Source organism: Symphalangus syndactylus, chromosome 20 (genome assembly GCF_028878055.3).
Source record: "Symphalangus syndactylus isolate Jambi chromosome 20, NHGRI_mSymSyn1-v2.1_pri, whole genome shotgun sequence".
In the NCBI taxonomy this organism is placed as follows: Eukaryota; Metazoa; Chordata; class Mammalia; order Primates; family Hylobatidae; genus Symphalangus; species Symphalangus syndactylus.
The window spans coordinates 18,743,504-18,757,245 of record NC_072442.2 but is presented as its reverse complement, the minus strand read 5'-3'; the positions used below and the strand labels follow the sequence as shown (position 1 = coordinate 18,757,245).

The window sequence follows — 13,742 nt, the reverse complement described above, 5'->3', positions numbered from 1 at the left end:
TTAGAATATCATGTTTCTGTTTATGTGCATATGTTTGAATATCTTTACCATTTTAAAAGCCCACATTGCAGGCATCACCTTGGCAATATAATAGTTTAGGCCCCCAGGGGACATTTGTATCTCCTTGACTACGTGTTTTATAAGTGATTGCCCAGCCTGAGTTTGATCACCTGCAGTGATGGGAATGCACCACCTCCCAATACGTGGTGGCCTATTCTGTTCTAGCCTTGGCTGGTTACTTAGAGATTATGGTGATTCTTGTAGTTCAGTCTCTGTTTTGGTCAGAGAAAAACTTTTTTCTAAGACTATATTTACTAGACCCATTGCAGCTCCATCTCAATGGCATCAACTGGGCACCAGAGGCCAGATAAGAGAGTGGCTAAGTTGGTAAAGATGCCATCATCAGTGCTTGGAGAAAAACATAAGTTCTTCATGTTGACACACTTAATTGACAGTTGCTGATATGGTTTGGCTCTGTGTCCCAACCCAAATCTCATCTTGAATTGTAATCCCCAGGTGTTGAGGGAAGGGCCTGGTGGGAGGTGATTGAATCATGGGGGTGGTTTCCCCATGCTGTTCTCATGATAGTGAGTGAGTTCTCCCAAGAACTGATGGTTTTATAAGGGACTCTTTGCCCTTCGCTTCCTCTCTCCTGCCACTATGTAAGACGTGCCTGCTTTCCCTTCTGCCATGATTGTAAGTTTCCTGAGGCCTCCCCAGCCATGCAGAACTGTGGGTCAATTAAACCTCTTTCCTTTATAGACTACCCAGTCGTGGATATTTCTTTCTAGCAGTGTGAAAATGGACTAACACAGTTGCTGTCTTCATTAGGTGCTGTTAGTGTAAAAAAAATCAGTCTTTATCTGGAAAATTATGTCATAAGGTTGTACATTCACATCAAGAATTCTGTGATCCAACTGAGTGGATTAGTTTAGGTTTAGTTCATGTGACCACCATTGACCCAGAGGCCAGAGGAATGGGATGCATTAGGCCTAGTCATGTGTTATAACTCTAGGGCCAGTGGTAGTATCCTATCAGATTGTGTTGACTGTGAGAGGGTGAGCAGTGGATCCCAAAGGAAAATTAGGGCTGTGACCAGATCACTGGGAATGTGGTACAGACTAGGCACTGCACAACTCCAAGGTCACCATTCACATAGTCTGCAATGTGATTGGCATCCCTTGGAGTTGTGCAGTGCACAACCTGTGCAGCTGGATGCAGCAACCCTTGGTGTGACTCAGAAAAGGAATAATAAGTGCTTTAGAAGCAAATTACAAATGTCCACTATTCTGACTGGCTAGATTTGCTTATCTAGTTGTTCCCAAAAGGCTTAAGAGAATATTTATGATCCCCACTCTTATTTATTTATCAGGTTATTTATATGTCCTGTCTCTGCAACAGTAGTTTTTGACTCTTTTTTTCCTGCTACAGTATACATAAAGAATGATTTTTATGTAAGTTTGTACTTAGGATAGGTATAATCCTGAAGTGTGTTCTGGATCTACTCCTTTGTCACTCACTCAAGAAAACACATACGTGAGGCCGGGCACTGTGGCTCACACCTGTAATCCGAGCACTTTGGGAGGTTGAGGCAGGTGGATCACCTGAGATCAGGAGTTTGAGACTAGCCTGGCTGACATGGTGAAAACCCGTCTCTACTAAAAATACAAAAATTAGCCGGGCATGATGGCACATGCCTGTAATCCCAGCTACTCAAGAGGCTGAGGCAGGAGTATTGCTTGAGCCTGGGAAGTGGAGGTTGCAGTGAGCTGAGATTGCACCACTGCACTCCAGCCTGGGTGATAGAGCGAGACTCCATCTCCAAAAAGAAAAGAAAAGAAAAGAAAAGAAAGCATATATGTGCCAGGCATGGTGGCTCACACCTGTAATCCCAGCACTTTGGGAGGCTGAGACAGGAGGATCACTTGAGCCCAGGAGGTTGAGGCTGCAGTGAACCAAGATCATGCCACTGTACTTCAGCCTGGGCAACTGAGTGAGACCTGTCTAAAAAATAATAATAATAAATGTAGGAGTGTAAATTAGATCAACCATTGTTGGAAGACAGTGTGATGATTCCTCAAAGACCTAAAAACAGAAATACTATTTGACTCGGCAATCCCATTATTAGGTGTATACCCCCCAAAATATAAATCATTCTGTTATAAAGACACGTGCATGCATACGTTCATTGCAGCACTATTTGCAATAACAAAGACACGGAATCAACCTAAATGCCCATCAATAATAGACTGGATAAAGAAAATGTGGTGCATATATACCATGGAATACTATAAAGCCACAAAAAAGACTGAGATTTGCTGGGTGCGGTGGCTCATGCCTATAATCCCAGAACTTTGGGAGGCCAAGGCGGGTGGATCACCTGAGGTCCACCTGAGTTCGAGACCAGCCTGGTCAACATGATGAAACCCGATCTCTACTAAAAATACAAAAATTAGCTGGGTGTGGTGGCATGCACCTGTAATCCCAGCTACTCGGGAGGCTGAGGCAGGAGAATCACTTGAACCCTGGAGGCAGAGGTTGCAGTGAGCAGAGATTGCGCCACTTCACTCCAGTGTGGGCCACAGAGCAAGACTCTATCTCAAAAAAAAAAACAAAAAAACCACTAAAAATATTTTTATTAAAATCAGAAGTGCAATAAAATTTCTAATTCCATCGTGATATGATATTATATGCATTGGTTAAGAACCAATGCAGTGATACTGAAACATAAATATGATGTTATAAAATTATGACACATTCATAAACAAAATATTTTATAGACACTGGAATGATGTTTCTAAAAATTTTGAAAGAGATAAGGAATTTTTCTAATATTATTATGAATGAAAATGTAGGATCCATGCTCAAAGTTGACATCACCAGGAATGGGACAAATGGACATAACGTGCCTCCTAACAGGACACATTAAGTAGAACATGACATCACTTCTGTGGTGTTTTTGCCAGAAGAGCATAACCTGACCCTAATCTTGAGGAAACATCAGACAACTCCAAATTAAGGGACATTCCACAAAATAACTGGCCTTTATTCTTCAAAAATGTCAATCAACATCAAGAAACCCCAAGAAAGACTAAAATTAAAAAGACATAACCAAACACAAAATCTGATATGGGATTTTGTTTTTTTACAAAGGGCATTGTTGGAGAATTGGTGAAACATGAACAAGATTAGATAATAGTTTTGTATCAATATTAATTTCCTGATTTTGTTCATTGTACTGTGGTGACTGCAAGAGAATTCCTTGTTTTTAGGAAATACACAGTGAAGGTCTGAGGTGTAAAGGGGCATCGTATCTCTGAGTTACTCTGAAAAGGTTCAGAAAGAGGGAGAGGAGAGAAAGCAAGTGTGATTGAATGTTCACATCTGGGAAATCTGGATGAGGGTTAGAGAGGAGTCCTTTGTACCATTTTCACAACTTTTCTATAAGTCTGAAATTAAGTAAAAAGAAATACTTTAAAGAAGAAAATGTGCAATATTTATTTAAATATATATGATGAATATAAAATACTTGGAAGAGGTTAAGTGTGGAGGCTCACACCTGTAATCCCAGCACTTTGAGAGGCCGAGGCGGGTGGATCACCTGAGGTCAGGAGTTTGAAACCAGCCTGGCCAACATGGTGAAACCCCGTCTCTACTAAAAATACAAAAAATTAGCCAGGCGTGGTGGTGCATGCCTGTAATCCCAGCTACTTGGGAGGCTGAGGCAGGAGAATTGCTTGAACTCAGAAAGCGGAGGTTGTGGTGAGCCAAGATGGCGCCATTGCACTTCAGCCTGGGCAACAAGAGCAAAACTCCATCTCAAAAAATAAAAAATAAAATAAAATAAAATAAAGTTAAAAAATTAGCTGGGCGTGGTGGTGGGTGCCTGTAATCCCAGATACTCTGGAGGCTGAGACAGGAGAATCACTTGAACCCAGGAGGCAGAGGTTGCAGTGAGCCAAGATCATGCCACTGCACTCCGGCTTGGACAACAGAGCGAGACTCTGTCTCAAAATAAAAAAATAAATAAATAAATAAATACAAAACAATAAAAATTAAAAAGACTGTGAAGAAATGTACCAGACTGCTTAGTTGAAAAAATTTTGAATGATTTTTGGTATACTATATTCTATTAACTGTATATATATATATATATATAATATTTATGATTTTTAAACATACCCATTTTTGCTAGCATTTTAATGTATATAAATAGGACAAATTTTTTTTTTTAGAATTGTTAAGGAAGAATTGTTTCTTCCTTAACCTCTTTGACTCTTTGATATTTTCAATGTTTATAGCAATGTAATGATTAAATAATTTTTTTTAATCTGAAACTGACTTGTAAATGATTGCTCACTTGCCTGCATCAAACAATCATATAAGTGGAATGAATAATGGAGAATTCTGATTTTACTCCAAGCATCCTGTAGCTTTATTAGAAAGGCTAGAGTTGTAGATTAGTAGTTTCATATTTCCATATAAAAGAGCAACCTAAATTATAATGTATAATATCACAGTAATTCAGTGTGGTATACCTTTAAGTGAAGGAAAGTACTAGATGGTTGAGAACTATTGTTCAAACTGTTGCCCAGCCAATAGTTTGATCTCTAAATGGGCGCATTCCACTATATGCCTCATAATAAGCTTAAATTTAGGCCAGGTGCAGTGGCTCACGCCTGTAATCCCAGCACTTTGGGAGGCCGAGGCAGGTGGATCACCTGAGGTCAGAAGTTCAAGACCAGCCTGGACAACATGGTGAGGTTCCATCTTTACTAAAAATACAAAAATTAGCCAAGTGTGGTGGTGGGCACCTGTAATCCCAGCTACTCAGGAAGCTGAGGCAGGAGAATTGCTTCAGCCTGGGAGGCAGAGGTTGCAATGAGCCGAGATTGTGCCATTGCACTCCAGCCTGGGAGACAAGAGCATACCTCCGTCTCAAAAAAAAAAAAAAAAAAAAAATTAAATTTAAAACTGTGCAGGTTTTATATTTTTTTCAATAAAACTATAAAATCCTAGTGCAGAAGTCGTCAACTCAGCCTCATGCCTCTAGGCAGAACCATAATTGAGTTATCCTAGACAGGTGATTGTCCATTCCAGTGAGTCTGTAACAAGCTCAGTAATCCATTCCGGTAATGATTTTTCATCAGAAACTTCTTTATTTGGTCTAATTCAAGTATTTTCCTTTCAGTTTAATTTAATTTCATCTGACTTTCTGTTACATACAAGAATTTATTCTACTGTAGAAAATTATGTAATAAATGTCCTTGTGCTATCATTTCATTTTATTCATGATCATCCTGATAAGAAAACATGGCTTCATTACATAGTCAGCATTAATATTATTTGTACATATTAACTGTATTTTCTTTTTTTATGTTATGAGATTATAATGATTTACTATTACCTTGCTCACTTAATTGATACCTGTATATGGTACAGGATTTTGACAAGGCAAAAATGATCTTCATACATTTATCTGTAACCTCTGACTATACGATGGTATAGTAATTTCAGCTCATATAGATGACTTATGTTGAGTTAAATTGTTAAAGAATGTTGAAATGTAGCAGCCAACAAACATATGAAAAAATGTTCAACATCACTAATCATTAAAGAAGCAAATCAAAGGCACAATGAGATACCATCTCATACCAGTCAGAATGGCTATTATTATTAGCATTACATTTTTTTTGAGACAGGGTCTTGCTTTGTCACCCAGGCTGGAGTATGGTGGTGTGAACATGGCTGACTGCAACCTTGACCTCCTGGGCTCCAGCGATCCTCCCATGTCAGCTGCTCGTAGCTGGGACTTACAGGCATGTGATACCATGCCTGGCTAATTTTTGTATTTTTTAGTGATAGGGTCTTGCCATGTTGCCCAGGCTCGTCTTGAACTCCTGAGCTCACGCCATCCACCCACCTCAACCTCCCAAATTGCTGGGATTACAGGCATGAGCCACCATGCCTAGCCCAGAATGGCTATTACTAAAAAGTCAAAAAATAATAAATGCTGGCAGGCGGGCAAGGTGGCTCACACCTGTAATCCCAGTACTTTGGGAGGCCAGGGTGGGTGGATTGCCTGAGTTCAGGAGTTCGAGACCAGCCTGGACAACACAGTGAAATGCTGTCTCTACTAAAATACAAAACATTAGCTGGGTGTGGCAGTGTGTGCCTGTAGTCCCAGCTACTCGGGAGGCTGAGGCAGGAGAATTGCTTGAACCGGGGTGGCAGAGGTTGCAGTGAGCCGAGATCACGCCACTGCACTCCAGCCCGGGCGACAGAGTGAGACTCAGTCTCAAAAAAAAAAAAAAAAAAAGAAAAGAAAAAAGATGCTGGCAAGGCTGTGGAGAAAAGGGAATGCTTATACACTGTTGGTGGGAATGTAAATTAGTTCAACCTCTGTGGAAAGCAGTTTGAAGATTTCTCAAAGAACTTAAAACAGAGCTACCATTTGACTCAGCAATACCATTGCTACATATATACCTAAAGGAAAATAAATCATTCCACCAAAAAGACACACGTGCTTCTATGTTCACTGCAGCACTATTTACAATATCAAAGACATGGAATCAACCTAGGTGCCCATCTATGATGGGTTAGATAAAGAACATGTGGTACATATACTCCATTCACTACTACGCAGCCATAAAAAAGAATGAAATCATGTCCTTTCCAGCAGCATGGATGCAGCTGGAGGTCATCATCCTAAGCCAATCGAGGCAGGAGCAAAAACCAAATATCATGTGCTCTCATAAGTGGAAGATAAACATTGGATACACATGGACATAAAGATGGGAACAATAGGCCAGGCAGTGGCTCTCACCTGTAATCCCAACATTTTGGGAGGCCGAGGTGGTCAGATCACCTGAGGTCAGGAGTTCAAGACCAGCCTGGCCAACATGGTGAAACCCCGTCTCTATTAAAAATACAAAAATTAGCCAGGGGTGGTGGTATGTGCCTGTAGCCCCAGCTACTCGGGAGGCTGAGGCACGAGAATCGCTTGAACCAGGGAGGTGGAGGTTGCATTGAGCTGAGATCGCACCACTGCACTCCAGCCTGGGTGACGGAGACTCTGTCTCAAATAAATAAATAAATACATTAAATAAATAAATAAATGGGAACAATAGACACTAGAGACTGTTGGGTGGTGGGAGGAAGCAGGGCAGGAGCTGAAAAACTACCTATTGGATACTATGTTCATTATCTGGGTGACAGGATCAATCATACCCCAAACCTCAGCATCACACAATATACCAAGGTAACAAACCTGCACATATTCTCCTGGTATTCAAAATAAAAGTTGAAAAAAAAAAAAAGAATGTTGAAATGTATGTAGACCAGAGCATACGATAATACACGGTTGTCTCCATGATTTTGAGTGACCTGTCATTTTACTGGTGTTTAATTGTTGTTGGTATCTGGCACAGTATTTAGGACTCAGTGTAGAAATTAGCATGAATAATACTCTGGTCACTGTGCATCTCTCATTCATAAAATGCCCCTTAAAGGGCGGGCACGATGGCTCACGCCTGTAATCCTAATACTTTGGTAGGCCGAGGCGGGAAGATCACTTGAGGCCAGGAGTTCGGGACCAGCCTGGCCAACATGGCCAAATTCCATCTCTACTAAAAATACAAAAATTAAGCGTGGTCGTGGGCGCCTGTGATCCGAGCTACTTGGCAGGCTAAGGCAGGAGAATGGAAGGTGGAGGTTGCAATGAGCCGAGATTGTGTCACTGCACTCCAGCCTGGGTGATAGCGAGATTCTGTCTCAAAAAATATATAAATAATAATAATAATAATAAATAAATAAATAAATAAATAAATACAATACCCTTTAAAAGGGGGGCAGTCTAGTCTCTTACCTAGTCTCATCATGCTACCCTGCATTCTCCTTCCCTGCCACACTGAACCACTTGTAGCGCCAGAAAACCTCAATATTTCATGTTAGCAAGGATGGGTTCTCATCAAAGCAGGCCTGTCAGAGAGATGGGGAAATATGCAAGGTGCTAGGCACGTAAGTATGGGCAACGGGAATGTTGAGAGATGAGACTAAAAGGGCCACATAGTGAAGGGCCTTGAATTTCACACAACAGTTTGGATTGAATCCTTAAGAATTAATTGAAGCATTATGAAGGGAGACTAAAGAAGCATTGTGCAGATTTAGATTTTAGGAAGAGCTCTCTACAGGTGAGTAGTGGAATGGCAGGGATTGTGGGGTGGGGTGAGGAGGAATGAATGGCAAAGTCTTGATTTAAGACAATGAAGTGAAGGGTGGAAATGTGAATTATCAAAGGATAGAATAAAGAGGATTGGGTGGTTGATTGAACATGGAAGAAAAAAAAAGATAAGGATGAGTTCCAGTTTCTTTTCTTTCTTTCTTTTTTTTTTTTGTTTGTTTGAGACCAGGTCTTGCTCTGTCATCCAGGCTGGAGTGAGTGCAATGGCGTGATCATGGTTCACTGCAGCCTTGACCTCCTGGGCTCAAGGGATTCCCCCACCTTGGCCTCCAAAAACGTTGGGATTACAGGTGTGAGCCACCACACCCAGCCCCAGTTTCTGATTTACACCTTGGGGTGCATTGTGATCCCAGAAACTGCTCCATTATACTGCCTCTCTAAGAGTCATTCTATGTAGGGTGTTCTCATTGAATCAGACATGATTCTTGGTTGGAAGTAACAGAAGCCATCTCTGGCTGTCTTAAGAAGTATTTATGAAAGGTCTGTGAGAGAGTGCTAGTTGTTATTTAATTTATATTATTTCCTTTTTACTCAGGAAAGAGTAGAAGGGTTCCAGTAAGAACTCTTGGCACATAAGACCACTTTCCCCAGCCTCCCTTGCAGCTAGGTCTAGTCATGTGACTAAGTTCTGGCCAGTGGGATATAAACAGAAGTAATGTGTGCAACTTCCTACACTTACCCTTTTTTTTTTTTTTTTTTTTTTTTGAGACAGGGTCTCACTCCATCACCCAGGCTGGAGTGCAGAGGCACAGTCTCAGCTCACTGCAACCTCTGCCCCACCCTGGGGCTCAAGCAATCCTCACACCTCAGCCTCCTGAGTAGCTGGGACTACAAGTGCATGCCACCATGCCTGACTATTTTTTTTTTTCTTTTTTTTTGAGATAGAGTCTCATTCTGTCACCCAGGCTGGAGTACGGTGGTGTGATCTTGGCTCATTGCAACCTCTGCCTCCTGGGTTCAAGTGATTCTCCTGCCTTAGCCTTCCAAGTAGCTGGGATTACAGGTGTGTGCCCCCACACCTGGCTAATTTTTGTATTTTTAGTAGAGATGGGGTTTCACCATGTTGCCCAGGTTGATCTTGAACTCCTGAGCTCAAGTAATCTGCCCCCTTGGCTTCCCAAAGTGCTGAGATTATAGGCGTCAGCCACTGCACCCAGCCTAAACTTATCCTTGAAGGGTGAAGGTATATACCTCTTCCTTTTTCCCATTACTTATGTGATAGCTGCAGCTCCATCTTGGACCATGAGGAAGTCAATACCTTGGGGATGGCAAAGCAGACAGAATATTCTGGGTTCCAGATCGACCATAGCATCCGAAAATGCCTATGTTCAAACTTTTATGTGAAAGAGAAATAAACTTGTGCCTTAAGTATCCATTATTTTTGGTTTCTGTTACATGCAACAGAACCCACATCTCAATAACACAGGTAGGCATCGGAGACTTACCAAAATGACAGAAGGCTAGAGGGCTTTAAATACAGTTGGATACAGGGGCACCATGGAGGTGAGGCAGCAGAGACTGCCCAGCCTCAGTACCACGCTCCTGCCGCTGGAAGCAATCTGACTCCCAGATGGCCCCAGTCTGGTTCACTCACTCAAGATGCAAAATCTTGGTAGGGAGCACTTTATTGCTTAAATTGGGTCATGTGTCTCCTCCCCAGGGGCACCAAAGGGCACCTGGAGGAAGGACCTAGCCCTCTGCTTCTGTATTGGGCATGAGCATTGGGAGGTGTGTTCCAGGGATAGCCCATGCATTAACAAAACATACAACAGGAAATTCCTTCCAAGGGAAGATTGAGCTGCTGATAGGAAGGGGGAAGGGGAGGATGGTGGACAGCCAGAAAAACACAACATATGTCTACTACATTTAACTTCTCCTTATCCATACTGAATCATGGCAAATTAAGAGAGGCTATCATAATTTATTTTCCCATTTAACTTAAAGCTTTCTTATTTCAGTGGACCCATTTTGCCTTAAAACATTGCAATTTTCTTTCACAATACCCTTTAAGTGGCACATATTTATCATTTCTTCTAAATCCTGTTGCAAGCAAAGATACTCACAGGCTGCTTATAGTACTCATATGCTATACCTTCCTTTTTGGCAATAGAATCATGGAAAATAATGGCAACATTGTATAAAAGCTACAATAAAATTCTGTCTTTGGATCTTTAAAATACTTCTTAAGAATAGCAGGAGTATTTTCTATATATAAAAAGAAATCTTAGCAACTAAAATGTTATTAGTATCCTTTCAAAAGCCAGTATAAATCTTGGCAATCCTGTATTTTAACACGACATTTTTATTGCATTTCAGAAAAAAAAAAAAGTTACAAAGAATTCAATCCCTTGATTTATTTGAAAAAAAAAAAAAAAGAAAACTAAACTATTCCTCATTAACAGGAAGACTATCAGATAGGCCCAAAGTACAGTTGTTGAAAATGAGCATTTTTTATAATAAGTTCAGTCGCATTACTGCTCTGTTGTAGTTATCTGACAACTTCTGGAAAATGACTCTTAATACTTGTTTTTTGAATGTGTCCCAAATTAGTAATACTAGCTGAGATGCCAATAATTTGCAAACGAGACTTACTGTTGCTCAAAACTAAGAAACCATTCAGTCACACCAAGTAAAACATCTAGTTTTGTAGCTCTAGTATTTTTATTAAAATACTTCACAGATAGAAACAAAACTTTCTTCTTCGCTCTCTCTTCCTATCTTTCCTCTTAATCAAATCTGACTTAATAGTTAAACACGAAGTTTTGCAACCATTTCTTTCTTTCCTTTTTTTTTTTTTTTTTTGAGACAGAGTCTTGCTCTGTCAACCAGGCTGCAGTGCAGTGGCACGATCTCAGCTCACTGCAACCTCTGCCTCCCGGATTCAAGCAATTCTCCTGCCTCAGCCTTTCGAGAAGCTGGGACTACAGGTGCCTGCTACCATGTCCGGCTAATTTTTGTATTTTTAGTAGAGACAGGGTTTCACCATATTGGCCAGGCTGGTCTCCAGCTCCTGACCTTGTGATCCACCCGCCTCGGCCTCCCAAAGTGCTGGGATTACAGGTGTGAGCCACCGCGCCTAGCCATTTTGCAACCATTTCTAATGAAAAATCATGTGCCCTGTTAGAGCAAGAATTGTTTAAATATTTGTCTGTTATGCTAACGAAGAAATGTAAAGAATGTGGAAATTAGCCCTATGGTTCCTCCCTGAAAAGCTGGTATTTGTGTTTTATGTTCTATTATGCAATTTTAGCTGCTCTGACCACTGGTTCCATTTTAACAGAGTAATCTTTTATACAGGCTTTTCACACGGAAGATCAAGAAGCTACAAAGCTGGTAACAAACTTCTGTTTCTTTAATTGACTATGTTAAGTATTGTCAGATTATCCACCACAAGCAATATTTATTTCACTTGTGACATAAATTGTGGCAAATGTTATGTCTCTATAAAAATTGATGTCAAATTTGAATAGGCAATATATACACATGATATAAAGTTAAAGACATATAAAAAAGGGTATACAATAGAAAGTTTCCACCTCCCATCTAATTTGTCACCCAGTCATCTAATTCCCCTTCCTAAAAACACTTACCAGGTTCACGTGTATCATTGCTGATATTATCTGAGCATATACTAACATATTTTAAGATAGTCTTGGCCGGGCGTGGTGGCTCATGTCTGTAATCCCAGCACTTTGGGAGGCTGAGGCAGGCGGATCACGAGGTCAGTAGATCGAGACCATCCTGACCAACATGGTGAAAACCCCGTCTCTATTAAATACAAAAAAATTAGCTGGGCATGGTGGCGCGTGCCTGTAGTCCCAGCTACTCGGGAAGCTGAGGCAGGAGAATCACTTGAACCTGGGAGGTGGAGGTTGCAGTGAGCCAAGATCACACCACTGCCCTCCAGCCTGGTGACAGAGCAAGACTCTGTCTCAAGAAAAGAAAAATAATAATAAAATAAATTAAGTAAATAAAATAGTCTCCTTTGGCCTGGTGTGGTGGTTCACACTTGTAATCCTAGCACTTTGGGAGGCTGAAGCGGGAGGATCACTTGAGGTGAGGAGTTCAAGACCAGCCTAGGCAACTGGTGAGATCCTGTCTCTACAAGAAATTTTTTAAAAATTAGATGGGTGTGGTGGCTTGTGCCTGCAGTCCCAGATACTGGAGGGACTGAAGTGGGAAGATTATTTGAGCCCAGGAGTTCAAGGCTGCAGTGAGCTATGATCACGCCACTGCATTCCAGCCTGGGCAACAAAATGAGACTCTGTCTCTTAAAAAAAAAAAAAAAAAAAAATTCTCTCCTTTTTTTAAAATCAAATGTACCACACTAAATACAATTTTTTTTTTTTTTTGAGATGGAGTATCACTCTGTTGCCCAGGCTGGAGTGCAGTGGTACAATCTCAGCTCACTGCAACCTCCTCCTCCTGGGTTCAAGCGATACCCCCACCTCAGCCTCCCCAGTAGCTGGAATCATAAGCGTGCACCATCACACCCAGCTTTTTTTTTTTTTTTTTTTTTTTTTGAGATGGAATTTTGCTCTTGTTGCCCAGGCTGGAGTGCAATGGCACAATCTCGGCTCACTGCAATCTCCGGCTCCCTGGTTCAAGTGATTCTCCTGCCTCAGCCTCCCGAGTAGCTGGGATTACAGACGCCTACCACCACACCTGGCTAATTTTTGTATTTTTAGTTGAGATGGGATTTCACCATGTTGGCCAGGCTGGTCTTGAACTTCTGACCTCAGGTGATCCACACACTTTGGCCTCCCAAAGTGCTGGGATTAGAGGTGTGAGCCACTGCTGGCTAATTTTTGTATCTTCAGTAGAGATGGGGTTTCACCATATTGGCCAAGCTGGTCTTGAACTCCTGACCCCAAGCGATCCACCTGCCTCAGCCTCTGAAAGTGCTAGGATTACAGGCATGAGCCACCATGCTCAGCTAAACATACATTCTTTAACATTCTTTTTTTTCTCCACTTAATATATCTAGGAAATGTTTCATAGTCGTTGTAATGAATTTAAAATGTCTGCAAAAATCTTTATCATTCTCCTCATAGAGTTTATTTCTCCTCCCTTTGAATCTGTGTGGCCCTGTGTCTGCTTACCCAATAGAATGCAGCAAAAGTAACCCTGTGACAGTTCCAGACTTTAGAAGGAGTGACAGCTTGTGTTTTGAACCTCTTGGAATACTTGCTCTTGAAATGGGTGTTCTGGGGGAATGCGGCCCCCTGTGTCAGAGGTCCAAGTATCATGAAGGCATCATAGTGTGAGGAAGCCTGAGTGAGTCTTGTAGAGAGGCTGCATGGAGAGTGACAGAGATTGTTTCCTGGCTAGTTTGTAGCTATTCCATCTACTAAGACACAAGACGACATGAATGAAGAAGACACCTCAGACGTGTGTTCTAGTTGAGCTTCGGATGACTCTTTTTCCAACCACCATCATGTTGCAGTTAAGTGAAAGACTCTAAGAGAGAATTGGCCAAGTACAGTGGCTAGTGCCTGTA

The 13,742-nt window shown here is 41.4% G+C and overlaps 1 pseudogene; it reads left to right on the top strand.

Moving 5' to 3' along the window:
* The window catches only part of LOC129469764 (obg-like ATPase 1), a 47,200-nt pseudogene extending 33,691 nt beyond the window's left edge, over window positions 1-13,509 (top strand).
* The last annotated feature ends 233 nt before the right edge of the window (window positions 13,510-13,742 follow it).